Here is a 14,934-nt window from a genome sequence, read left to right as displayed (position 1 = left end):
TGCATGTGAAAGTTGGGCATTGCATAAGGAAGACCAAAGAAACATCAATGCATTTAAATTGTGGTGCTGGGGAGAAATATTGAATATACCATGCACTGCTACAAAGACAAGCCAATCTGTCTTGGAAAAAGTATGGCCAGAGTGGTCCTTTGAGGCAAGCATGGCAAGACCACATCTAGTCTCTGTCGGGCATGTTGTCCGGAGATAGCACAGTATCTAGGAAAGGCCATCATATTTGGCAGCAAAAAGAGGCTGCAGCAATGGGTTCATGCAGAGAAATAATTGTAAGGATGGTGCTTCGTTTCGTTGGGTATAAGGTCGCTGTGGATCCAAACCGACTCGATGCTCGATGACACCTAATAACCACAACAACGTGGCAGAAATACGAAGGAAGCAGGAAGCACCAGTAAAGATAGGAGGAACACAGTCACTCTTTCAGTAGTGTTCAACATTTAACCATTTCAGGCAGTAACATAGATACATCAAAATGTAACTGTCACAGTCCTTTGATGCGATCATACCTCTATTTCTTTATGTGATCATACCTCTATTTCCTCTGATGATAGTAGAATTATGTCTATTTAATCTCCATTTCTTCTGGATAACTATTCAAGTCAGGATCACCCTTTCCAGTGTCTCTTCAATCTTCTCTTTCAATTACATCGCTTTGCTGCCAGGATCAGATGAAAAGGTTTGCAAAATCCCCTGGTATTGGTAAGAAGACCATTTATGCTGTCCACCACTGAGTTGTAAATCACCCACATGAAAACATTTTTTTTTAATCACCCACATGACTTCAGGAGAATATCTTCTCTGCCCACACCTGCTTATGACCTGCTCCAATTACCTCGTCTATGTTCTATGGTCTCTACTTTAGACATCAGAGAATCTTCTGATATACTTTCATTGTGCTCTTTCCTCTCTCAGAAGCCATAAAGGCTCTACCATCTATCTGCATACTGATCTTTAAATCTTGGACATAAAACCCATTCTCAGCCTGCTCTTGCTTGACAGTTTAGCTACATTGCAGTTTAGGGTCCTCACTAAAATAAGTGCTTCTCTAAGAATCACTTTAGGCTATGCTCTTGAAGATAAGGCATGAGCATATCAGATAATTATTTATTTTCTTATTCCTTAAGATGTGAATCAAGTACAGAGAATGAGAGGGCTAAAACCTCACTTGGATATCTAATCTTGCTTCTCATTTTCCCTCTAAGTTTCTTCCTAGGAGCAGAAAGAGCTTTAAGTTGTGTTTTGTGTAGCATAAAAACTAGGTTTTATATTACCACTTATTTTTCCCAACTTTATTCTTTCTGGATCAACTTTATGTTGAGTTTTTATAGACTGAGTTCTTTTGCCACTAAAAGCATCTCAGCTCGTGTGAATCAGGATGATTTGTGTTTCAGATCTATTGTAGCTATGAGCTTTAAAACTCCAATTAGAAGTTCCTCTGGCTTTTCAAATTATTATTCTGCATTATATTCATCCTCAGTTTGAGGAAAGTGTGGATGTGATGTTATTGCAGTTGTTAGAATCAAGAGGAAAGAAAATATAGCATACAAGGTTACTTAGGAGAAAAGGGATTTTTATTAATAGCTAAAAATAGTATTGTTAAATTTGAAAACAGTTAAAAGGAAATTCTGACCAGATGTAAAGACTATGATTCTTTAGCAAGATGATAGATAGATAGATGATAGACATTAGACATGCAGGTGGGCAAGCCGGAATGAAGGCAGACAGATAGATAATAAGTTGGTATATAGACTAATAGATAGATCAAAATAACAAAAACCAAAACCATTGCCATTGAGTCGACTCTAACATGTATCAACCTGATTCAGGGTTTTCAAGTTGGTAAATCTTCCTCCCCTGGAGAGACTAGTCCATGTGAACTGCTGAGTTGTGGTTAGAAGCCCAGTGCTTACTAAATAGCACCACCAGGGCTCCTAGATCGATAGCTTTTTCCCTACATAATATTTCACTTTACTATTATGAAAGCACTGCACATATCAAAAGACTGCAAAGCCAAGTTCTCATCCACCTGGTGTTTATTTTCTCTTCATTCATTCATGACAACTATTTGAGGGCATGCTAACCTCTTCACCACTGTTGCCAGTTGATATTTGCTAAGAGTTCCTCTTACTCCCCAGCCCCCCACCAACTGCATTAGGAATATCCCCATGTTTCCAGTTGCTCAAACCAAAAGACAATGTCCCTGACTCCTTTCATTTTCACACCCACAGCCAATCCAAAAAGGAGTCTTTTGTTGTTGTTGTTCTACCTGTAAAATCTGCAGAATCCTAGCAGTTCTCCCCAAGTCTGCCCATATCACTCTGGTCTAATTTACAACTACCCTTTCCTAGACCTTAACCCTTTTAAAAAATGCCCTCACTGGTTTTACACTGTCCTCTATAGTCTATTCTCAAAGAAGCAGTCAGAATGATTTACCTAAACAGATCAACATTTTAACCTATATTGTTTGACTACTGGCACCGAACTCTGTAAATATCCTCACACTCACAATTGTTGCTGGGTATTGTTGAGTCGATTTAGACTCATAGTAACCCTATGTGACAGAGTTGAAATACCTCCCTAGGGTTGTAGTGGGTGTAAATTGTATCAAGGAAGATCGTCAGAGCTTTCTCCTTACAGAGTCCTTGGGTAGATTTGAACCACTGACTTTCAGTTGGCAGCTGGGTACTTAATTGTTGTGCCACCAAGCCTCCCACATCCAGTTAATGCCAGTTATGGAGAATGGCATATAGGACTAAGACGTCTATCATCTCTCTGACTCCATTTCTTAATGCTCGAGTCTCCCTGTTGTTCATTCTGCTCCAGCCACCTTATATCCTTTGACTCCATGTGCAAACCTGCCTCAGGATCTTCCACATACCTCATCCTTCTAATCAGGGATGATAATTCCCGGCCTCTTCTGTTTTGTCTGCAAATCTCACATTCCTCTAGTCATTGTGCATGTCTCCTTGTTGATGTGGAGTCAATTCTGACTCATGGGGACCCTGTGAAAGAGGAGCTATTTGGGGGTGGGGGGTGACCTTTTGGAAGCCAATAACCAGATCTGTCTTCCTTTTGGTTAGAGGCTGAGTACTTCATTGTTTTTGCTGTGGGAGACTCCCAGGAGGTTTTGAGCATTGCCAACGCCATGACCCAATGTCCACGTCTGATGCACATTTTGACCTGTACTCCTTTTGCTTTAATTCCTGCCATTTGAAACTCTTAATGTGCTATCTCATTTTCTTACTAATAATGGTTGTGATTTGTTAGCAACCTGTGAACTTTGTTCACTGATGCATTTCAAACATAAGAACAGGAAATACTGGGGGGCGGGGCGGGGGGAGCAGTGATGGGTATGTGATAATGAGGAAATCATGCTAAGGAGGCTTTGCCAACTCTCCCTGCCTCAGCATTAGGAGAGGCGCAGAATTGGACCTCGATTCGGTTCTCACTGTCCATTGCCTTCTTTGACTCCCGCCTGTGTCCTCTCAGGAACTCCTCCTTGCCCCTTATATGCTCTGGCTGTATTTGACTTGAGCATATGCAATTGTGACCTCCATGAGGGCTGAAATATTTTCACAGCCCTCTTCTTCTGGTGGAAGTTTGGTGGCATGAGACTCTATTTAAGGTGTGAAAAACCACAGGCTTTTTAAGGCAAAGATCATCTTATCCTTGGCAATAAAATTCCCCCCAAAACTTGATTTTTTTCATTGTATGTGTTAGAGTCACAACAAAATTTATTTTTTGGACATAGTTAATAGGCCATTGTACTTTTTAAAGCCATGTTCTGTTGTTTGGCTCTCTTTCTAAATTTAATGGTGGCTACCCATCAAAGCCATCTGCAATAACCAGCTTAGGCTTTACCAGCTCTCTAGAGTTCCAATTTCTGGACTCTTCCCTCTCTTTGCAAATTGATTGATTCCTCTCCGACCTCATCCTCTGTGAGATCTTGCCAAAAGCTGCAAGCAGCAGTCAATACAGAGTAGCCTTTTCTCCCCCTCAATCATTTCCTATAGATGGAAAAGCTCAAAATAGACTGACTCTGCCTTCAAAGTGATAGGATATGCCACTTCCCTTGAATGTTGATCACATTTTGATAGAAGTCCCTTGATTTTCCAACCTTTGATATATGTCTTTCACATTGTCTATCAACTACACCAATGTCATATTTTTAAATTTTGTGATGGAAACCCCCATGTCCAGCACACATTGTTGCAGGTGACATGAGAGCTTACAAACAGGACAGGGTTCCTTCTTAGTCACATAAATGGCAGCACAGGTCATTTGGGCAGCCATTTTTCATGCACTGATTCAAGAAAATAGGCTGTTTTTAAAGTTCCATTCTACTATCCACTGTCATGTGCATCCATCAGGGGGGAGAGAGCATGTAGTAAGGACATATCTTCTCTCTTAAAGGCCTTGGCTGGAAAGGGCTCCTACTTTTGTTTACAACATCAGTGAGAACTTGGCCTTAAGGCCATGCCTACTTCAAAGTAGGTAGAAATATAGGTGACCCAGGTCCCCAGCTACAATTCTATTATAATGAAGAGGAAGAGAAGGGACTTCAATAGAAAGACCACTGTAACTTTCACTTTTACCAACCTGAGTCTTGATCCTTGAGGAGTTGAGCAAAAATAGTTATCAAATATCCCACTTTAAGTACTTTTAATAATTGCAAATAATGTAGGTACAGTATAGCATTCTGAACTTGTGACATAAATACAAGCATAATGGTATTCTATTTCTATGAGACTATCAGTTTAAGGAGTCCTAATGTCACTATTGGGAACACATTGGACGGCTAACCCTAAGGTCTATGGTTCAATGCCACAAGTTGAATCTCAGGAGAAGTGAGGCTATCTGCTCTGTTAAAGACTTTCAAAAAAAAAAAAAAAAAAAGACTTTCATCATGGGAAACCCTGCATTTGGTTACCCTCCGTCAGAATCCACTCAATGGCAGTGGGTTATTAGCTGAAGAATTTTCATTATTTAAATTAAATTTTCTAATAGGAAAATAAGCTTATAAAACATTATTAAATTACCTCAAACTTTTATTTAAGGAATTATGGAAATCAGTTAGGAACCATAATAGGAATGGGGGCTGTCTCAATTTTAATAAGAGATTGACTTGAAAAATAATTTTAAATGAATTATCTTTGGGTGGATATACTGATATGAAAATAGTATGGAGACTAACTTTGACCTTCTCCGGCTCTCAGGCCAATTGCCAGAAGCCAAAAGTCAGACATGCCTCCAACCTCCATCCTTCTTGACCTATTCTAACATCAACTGTTTCTCCCATGGCATTGTACTTTTCATTTCGGTTCAATAATTCAACGCAATAGCCACACAGAACTCACAGATGATACTCACAATTATGTTTTCTTTAGTCAACTTCACAGCTTTCCATATGTCAGAGTTATAAAACATTAAGGTTATAGGCCTTAGTGCACAGCAGCACATCTATTCAGCCGTCAGTCAAGCCTCTCTCTGGTCATTAGTCTCTCCTGCCACAGGGTCCCTTGACTTCTGACACTACGGGCCAGAAAGCCCACCCGCTACTCACAATCTTACAGTTTTAGAGAGCTTCTGCTTTGGCTCATGATCTCTTGGCCTCCACCTGTGTTCTCAGAGTGGCATGACATCTGCTGGCTTTACCAATTCAGATAAGAACTCACAAGTACTCCTCTGGCACCTCTTTCTTGATGGCTCCAGGAATTCTCTGTTCCCACATCGAAGACAGCTTCTTATGGACAACTGATAAATCTCCTCTATTAATATTTCACATACCTTATTTGCATTGTCCTACCCAATAATGTGATGGGAGTTACAGAGACATGCTATAAAAAACACACAAATAAACAAATAAACTCACTGCCATGAAGTCAATTCCCCTTTATAGTAACCCTAAAGGACAGGATAGAGCTACCTTTGTGTGTTTTTAGTTTAAAGGTTTTTTCTGGGATCAAAGTGGTTCAATATGAGATTTAAGTAGAACTCAAGGGAGAAGATGGTCACCAGATAACAAATGGATCCTCTCCTCAGCAACTACTGGAGAAGTTTCCAAAGGATGGATATTCTGCTCCTCTGGGAGGTGAGAAAATCAACTTAAAAGCTAAATAGACCCACGTTCCTTAAAGTGAAAGACCAGCAACACTTGCTAATGGACAGCTCTCTACCACTGACTAGCAGCCTCCTTAGTACCTATGAACTATATAGCACACACACACACCATCCTTTATATATACATCTTTTAAAAAAGCATCTGGACAGAGAAGACCTCACCTCAGCTGGGGTCAATTTCTCAAGGTGGGAGAGAGGGAAAAGACGATTTAGTTGCTGCCACACAACAGGTACTAAGGTCACTAAAAATCAGCAGACACTCCGGCAAGTGTGATAAGCAAACCATACACTAAGTTCAACTCAAGATGAAGGGAGGGCTATGCATAACTAAAATAAGGCCATTTAACTTCTGCTAGTGGGTAAAACAGGTGGAAAATATGCAGAATCTAAGGGGAGAATATGTCTGGTACTACGTTCCTAATTGGACACATTTGACATCATTTCTTTCCAACCTTTGATGACCTAGCCCATGTGCTACAGACTATTGGACCTCTAGACTCTCTCCTTTCAAGGTGCACAACGTGCTTCGTAAGTCATACCAGAAAGATTCAACGTGCAGCCCACTACGTGAACTGGGCTTACTTCAAACTCACCTGTGGCATCTTAAGGAACTGAGATCCTTCATTGGACTGAAGGTTAAACCATCCTAGTGTGAGAAGAAGAAGCAAATGACTGCTATCCCGAGGTTATGGAGTTGGTAGTCATTCGATTCTAGTTCAGATCTCTTGTTTTGAGGCTGCCAAATGAATGGTGGCCGAGGACTCCCATACATTGGCTCCTTTAATGCTCTCCTTGCTTTCTGATGACATGTCTGTTGTGACATGGTTCTGAGTTTGTGAATGAGTGTTATTGAAAATTATGCCTAATCACCAACCTCCATTGTTTTTGTACACAATGTCCAGTCACTTAAGGGATGAATCCCTAAAGGCAATAATTCATATATTTCAGTCTAAAAATCCAGTCTATATTTGTAAAATTTCCTTTTTACAACAGTTTTAAATTCTGTGGGATTGGTGAAATTAATGACACTATCAATAGAATTAGCTTATGCACTGGGGGGAGGGGGAGAAGATTGATAATGTTCTCTATCATAAAGTGATAATGATGTCTCCAAAGTGAACAGAAACATATAAACCATAAATACCTGTGGTCGCTATATAATCTGTTGTGAATTTGAGAGGATTACGTGTGAAGGGGTGGAGTCTGGCCTGTCAATCAGGATATAGCAATTGAGACCTTTGTGTGGGCATGGCCTTCTCCTGAGGATTCTGAGAACTCCTGTATTTCCTCCTTGGAGGCGGGAGATTCTCTCTCTCTGTTCACTCCCTGAGGCACGCTCTACTGACGAGACATATGACTCTAAGCTGATAGGCCCTGTGCCCTGGGAAGTTTCTACTTCCACTGGATCCAGGAGACTTTGCACCCACTGGCCTGGGATCTTCCTGCCTTCAAGGTCAATGCATGTGTTTCGTGAGTCTGAAGAGGACTTTTTAGTTTGGTATTGGGCATATGGGCTAATATCAGGCTTATGGACTTGATCTGGACTGGGCTGGGATGTTTTCTCAATATTCATCTGCTCTTGTATATAAAGTTCTTTCTTATACACATGTGTTTGTTCATGAAATTGTTTCTCTACTCTACCCAGATTTGGACCTCACACTTAACTCTATCCATCCAAACCTTTCGTTTTAAAGTTATTTCAAATTTTAATATTGTCTGCTTTTCAATTGAGGTTTCTCTCTGTTTTGTTCTGTTAAAATTGGTTTTGTTGTTGATGATGTTTGCATCCTGTCTGTATTTTATATGATTTTTTGTATATGAAACCCAGGATGTGTAAATCTATAGATACAGTAACAAGGAGCCCTCATGGTGTAGTGGTTATGCATTGGGCTGCGATCTGCATGGTCAGCAGTTCAAAACCATCAGCAGCTGTCTGAGAGAAAAACTGGGCATACTACCACCATAAACAGTTATAGTCTCAGAAACCCTGAGGTCACAATGAGTCAGAATTGACTTGATAACCATGAGTTCGGGTTGTTTTGTTTGAAGGGCTTTTCAGGAGAGGTTGAGGGCATGGGGAACTAGGAGCAACAAGGATATGGAAGAAAACATTGATTTAATTAAAATATTATTTAATTGATTGCAGTGATGATTACATAATATTTCTTAATCTAGTTGGACAATTAAATTGCATAATATTTTAATTACATACAAATAAAAGAAAAAGCTAACAATTCTGTCATACAGAGTTTGGACCAAAGGAGTGGGGGAGATCAAAAGGGCAGCATTTGCTCTGGGATAAAGCTTCGCAGTCCGAATGGATAGAAATGACGGACAAACGAAACAGTAAAAGCAGGAAGGAGTGTGAAGAATTCTATTACATTGTGAAGACTACAATCCAGCAGCACAAAGTAAAATGTGACTGAATTGTTGATTGGAAAGCCAACTCACTCTATAAACTTTCACTCTAATCACAGTAAAAATCCTGCTCTTTAAAAAAGAGAACTCAACAAAATTAGAACATCTTTGCTCTGTACATTCAGGAACATTCCTTTAAATCATATACTAGAAAAATATGATGTGTTTTATGTCATTGATAAGCTTGTGAGGATTCTCATCTACAAAGACTCTATAGTAAGAATGTTCACATCTTTGAAAATTGGGCCTTGTAACACAAGATAATAAAGACATCATCCTATCAGTGAACTCACATTTTATTGACGTTCACGGGTTCATCCAACTTGGTTAAGGTTTTCTCCATTTTGCTTTCTTTTGTCCCTGTATTCCTGCTGAAACAAAAGGATGCAGGTGAACGCAGAAGTTAATCCATCAGCGTGAACATGTTTCCATTTCAACGTATGTTAATTTCATTTATACTTTGTCAGCTTTAATTTGTCACTGAACCTAAAATGGGGTAATTGTGCCAGCACTTAAGTTCTCATACAGAGGCAAGGTTGTTCCTACTTTTATAAAATTACATTCAGATTTTGTTGACAGTGCTTAATGTCTTACAAGGTAACATGTGTTGAGACTTAGCTCCGAACATGTCAAATTAAATAAAAATATAAATTAATTTAATGACAACTCCATGTTGACATTTGCTCATTATGCTATAAATTGTGTGTGTGAGTGTGTGTGAAATCCCTGCAATGTAACCTAAAATAACATAAAGTTCCCTTTAGTGCTAGTAAGGAGTCATAATGGCATTGTAGATAAACATTGAAGCAGGAGACTAACTGTAAAGTTGGCAGTTCAAACTCGCCTCTGTAGGACAAAGATGAGGGCATTTGTTCCCATAAAGATTAATAGTTTCACAAACCCTACACAGAATTACTATGATTTGGAATCAAATGATAGCCATGGGTTAATGCTAGCATGTCTGCTTCGACTCTAATTTAGAGTCTAAACTTCAGAGGATGAAAGAGTAAGTAATGAGTGAGAATAAGGGCAAAAATGTTTGAAACTTATGAATCCTAAATTCATAGCCTTTTCATCCTATAAGGTCATTCTCAATAGTGATCTTTCAAATAGGAAAATTTGATAGCCCTTAGAATGTCGATACAAGTCACAAAATTCAGGAAAAATAAAGTATTTGCTTTATAGAATAAGGAAAGGTATCCAGATAACATTTGAATAGATTTAATTATATATAAATATTTCCAATATTTTTGAAAAAAAGTAAATATTTCAGTTTTCTATTAATATTCTTGATCATACCCAAGCACTAAATAAATATCTGTAACATTTGATTATAGCTCTTGGTTTTTTTCTTAAATAACTTATCAAAATAATAAAACTGAATTAGATTTTCCATTTTCAAACTATAAAAATAAAAATGTGTGTGTTTTATTTACACTAATATTTTGCCCAAAGAGAAATCAAGAACTGAATAAAATCTGTGCCCGAATTATATCAAATGGAAATAAGTATGAATTTTACCTTAAGAACATTGTTGGTTACTAGGTACATTTCCTTAAGCTTATTTCTTTGATAAAATATCCCTAATAATATTATACCCCTATTTGAGATTACTTTTACTGGCCTAAATATCTTGTTTTATGCTTTGAAGTATTTCCAATGAATTTTATCACTTTGGAAAAAATGTGGAATATACAATTACCTTTTTTTTTTCAATTTTTTTAACATTTTATTAGGGGCTCATACAACTGTTATCCCAATCCATACACACATCAATTGTGTAAAGCGCATTTGTACATCGTTTCTCAAAACATTTTCTCTCCATTTAAACCCCCGACATCAGGTCCTCATTTTTCCCCTCCCTCCCCGCTCCCCCCTCCTGCATGCGCCCTTGATAGTTTATAAATGGGTATTTTGTCATATCTTGCCCTGTCCGACGTCTCCCTTCATCCACTTTTTGGTTGTCTGTCCCCCAGGGAGGAGGTCACAGTTCCATGTAATCGGTTCCCTCTTCCCTACCCATTCTCCCTTTACCCTCCCTGTTTTGCCACTCACACCACTGGTCCTATAGGGCTCATCTGTCCTGGATTCCCTGTATTTTCAGTTCCTATCTGTACCAGTGTACCTCCTCTGGTCTAGCCAGTCTTCAATTACCTTTTTTTTTTTTAAATTCAATTTACAACTGTAAGAAAATTTATATTTCTGAAATATTAGAAGTTGCCTTTTCTTCTGTAATTCCCCAATGAATTCTCTACCAAAGAAGAAGAAATTCTAATTCAAATATAAAAGCATTAGATCTTGTGCAACTATATTTATAACTCAAATTTTACTCTCTAAAAACACCTAAAGTATGAAATGATTCAATTATGAGTTTTGCTTTGATTATTATCACTTTATTTGGTTTCTTAGTTATTTTTTCTTAAGACCATATCAAATTCCCAACCTTTTTCTTGTTCACTATTAACCAGTAGATCACTTATAAAATAAAACAAAAAAAATGGAGGCTAAGTAATATGTCATTTAAATATGTGAAAAGACAGGGGTAGTCTTGATGTTATGTAAAATAAAAACTAAAATTTTATGAATGCTACAAATACCAGAAAGATGTTTATTTGTGTTTAATTGACTATGCTAAGGCAGCATTCAACTGTGGGGATTATAACAAGCTATGGATAATCTTGAGAATAATGAAATTTCTAGAACATTTCATTATGCTCATGTGAAACTTATACATGATAAAGAAGCAGTTATGCAAACAGAACAAAGGAATAAAATCAGGAAAGGTGTGCATCAGAGTTGTATCCTCTCACCATACATATTCAATCTGTATGCTGAGCTTGTCATCAGAGCAGCTGGCTTATATGGAGAAGAATGTGACACCAGGATTGAGTGAAGACTTATTAACATCCTTATATGTAAGCGATACATCATTGCTTGCTGAAAGTGAGGAGGAATTGAAGCATTTGATGATAAAGATCAAGGGTTGTAGCTTTCAGTATGGAATACCACTCAATGTAAAGAACATCAAAATCCTCACAACTGGATCAATAGGTAAAATTATGTTAAGGGGAGAAAAAAATGAAGTTGTCAAGGATTATGTCTTGTTTGAATCCACAACCAATGCTCATGGAAGCCGCAGCCAAGAGATGGAAAGATACATTGCAGTGGGTAAATCTGCCATGCAACACCTCTGCAAACCAAGGACGCTATTTTGAGGACTAAGGATGGCTAAGAATAGAAATGAACTTAACAGCACACAACTGGATATTTGCAAGTAACTAAATATCTTGTAAAGTGGTAGCTAAATGACAAAATGGCCATAAATATTTTTAAGGAAACTAAATACCCAGTTTAGCTGGGATGGGTCATTTGTGAAAGAGAAGAATGAGAAAGATAGTTGCCATTTTTTTTTAATAAAAGAGATAGCATCTGAATCACAATATATAGATTAGATTGGGGTGAAGATCCTCTGTTTTGAAATTTTGCAAAGCATATGTCGATCCAATTTGATGATTACAAAAATGGTCAATGAAGCAAGTACCGTCAATGATCACGGCTATAGTGTTTTATCTGAATGGATGTAGTGCAGAGAGGTAGCAATATGCTTACCAATGATGAGCAGTAAGTTAATGGAATGTGACAGGTGAGGAAAGAAGGTTATGAGTTCAAAACAAAGTCAGTTTGAGGTACCTGCGAGATATTGAAATAGAAATGCACACAAAGATGTTAGATAAAGGAGAATATCATGAAAAATGAAGTTAGAATTTAAATAAATTTGGGGATAGTCTCTAAAATTATTTCCCTGTGTCATAAAAAGAGAGATAACTGGGGCTCTGTTTTAAAAGTGACACATAGAACCGCATAGAGGAGGCTGAAAAGAGCCTGTAAACTGAAAGGAAAAACGTTTACTAGAGTGAGGAGAAAATAGTGACACTGCATATAAGGGAACACATAAAAATGAAATAGCAAGATGCACCTCGGCCATTTAGTGGATTTCTGAGAGTTTCATTAGTTTGATATTCTTCTGAATTCTGGGCATTTCTTACCACCTTTACAACAAGACTACATCACCAATCTTAGGTTCTCTATTACTTAGTTATTTGTAACCTTAAATAATAATACTTAAATAATTTATATTTTTATTTCCTAATCCACAAATAATTTAGACTTTTAATTCCTGATCTACAACACAAACACAGTGCTCATAATTCTAAACACTGTACATGCTCATGTGATCACTCTGACAACTCTTTTCTTTGTCCTTCTGCTATGTGGTTTCTGCCTTGGGCATGTTTCTGTATATATTTTCCAAGTTGATCACATCTACCAGTAAAACTACCATACTTTTATGCAGATAACATGTGTACTTTAAGTTTTCTGCCCACCATACTCTCCTCCCATGAGGTATTTTTGTAAGTGCAGTGTGCTTGTCATTTTACACATCGCTGTAAACATTTTGCATAGCATGCTTATGAAAATACATCATGGGGGAAGGTACATGTAGAAAAATATATATAACATGTACATTATTTACATATAGTTGGTCTTCTGTTCTTTTATTCTAGGTAGACTTAAAATTTTTTAATAAGTGGTCCTTTCATAAAAGAGTAAATATTGCAGGGTTATGTTTTATGCTACAATTTGATTTTGATAAAGTTTTGTTTTTCTTGCACTTACATAGTATCCCTTCAAAGTTAATTTACTTTCTTTAGTCATGTTTTCTATAATTTTATCAGAGCATCTTAATATGTAGAAATCATCCCTACGAGCTATCCTTTTTATTCCAGGTTTTACTTTTAAACTGCTGTAATAGTAGAGTAGTTCTTGATTTTCTTTCATTGCTTGTTAGTTTTGATATGCTTTTTTTATTTCTGTTTGTTTCCTCCTTTTGCTTAACACCTCACCAAGTAGCACGCTAACATAGGATGCATGATTTAACATTTTTGACTGCTTAATATGTCAGAAATATCTACTCTATTTCCACACTTGACTGATATCCTTTTTTAATATAGAATTTTAGAGTGAGAAGCAACAAACCTTTGAGGCAATTGTTCTACTGTCCTCTCAAATCCACTGTTGCTGCAGATGAGTTTGGGAATAGTCTCCTTTCTTGTATAGGATCTAATTGTTATATATATATATATATATATATATATATATACACATATATATATAATATATATGTGCTAGAAATTTTAGGACTTTCTCTTTTGCCTTAGAATTATAAATTTTCTTAAATATGGTGAATAGGTATTTATCTTTTAATTCCATGTTTCCCTCAACTTTTTGAAGCCTTTCTTGCATATGTCACAAAAGCCACAATAGAATTTGACTATTAATATTTAAATATATTAAAAATTAAACAGTTAAATTTTATCAAGCAATTCAAGTTCATCTTTTTTAAAATCTTCTAAAGTTTATAAAATAATGATGTGCACAAATTGCTCCACAGAAATGACATTACATGAAATAAATTACATTATTTTAATAAGTGTATACTACTCTATGCATAATTAGCTGTACACACACATAGAGAAAGCTACGCTCTGTATTACCTTCTGACATTTTTGGTTCTCTGGTCATAGGGCTAAAATAGCTTTCAAAAATTAAATGAGACTGCTGTGAATCGAGATTTTTAAAAAGAATGATAGAAACTAAGCAGATATTAAAGCACACTGTCATAACAGGACTGGTTCTATTCTTCCATCACATTTCTTTAATAAAACTAGAGAGGGGAGAAATGAGAAAGAAGGAAACAAATACTAAATAAAATAGATCTCATCCGAATTTAAAGCTAGAGATTAGCACCACAGGTACGCAAAGATTTTGCTAAAGAAACCATTCACAGAAAGCTTTGAATTCTATAACCTGACACTGGGGCTGAAAGGAAAATGCATATGGATAAACTGATAGTTTGATAGCTTTATTTCACACTGAACACAGGTCTGCAGAAATAAATCCTAGTTCATGCATAGGGACATATTTTGTTTTATTTTTCTTGTCTCTGTCATCAGCCATTTCAAAACTGCCTGGATAATATAGTTCTAGAATGTTTTAGGTAAGAAGAAAACAATCAGTACACTTAGCTGAGAGAATTCAGTGTAAAAAGCAGCTTGTAAAACTTAATTTATAGCACATTATGTTGCAACTGTGATTTTATTAAGGGAATAAATAAAATGCTTGGTAAATGAAGTATAAACTTTGGATTGCTAACTGCAAGGTTCATCGTTCAATTTCACCAGCCATTTAGTGCTGGGGAGAAAGTTGAGACTACCTATTCCCACAGAGATTTCCGTCCATGGAAACCCTACAGAGGGTCACTGTGAGTCAGCATCAGACTGATGTTGGTTTTAGTTTTTTAAATCCACAAATAACACGCTA

This window comes from Echinops telfairi, unplaced genomic scaffold, assembly GCF_000313985.2.
Source record: "Echinops telfairi isolate 266 unplaced genomic scaffold, ASM31398v2 ScPeMD7_1;HRSCAF=3_0, whole genome shotgun sequence".
NCBI classification, from domain to species: Eukaryota; Metazoa; Chordata; class Mammalia; order Afrosoricida; family Tenrecidae; genus Echinops; species Echinops telfairi.
This window is presented reverse-complemented; position numbering follows the sequence as displayed.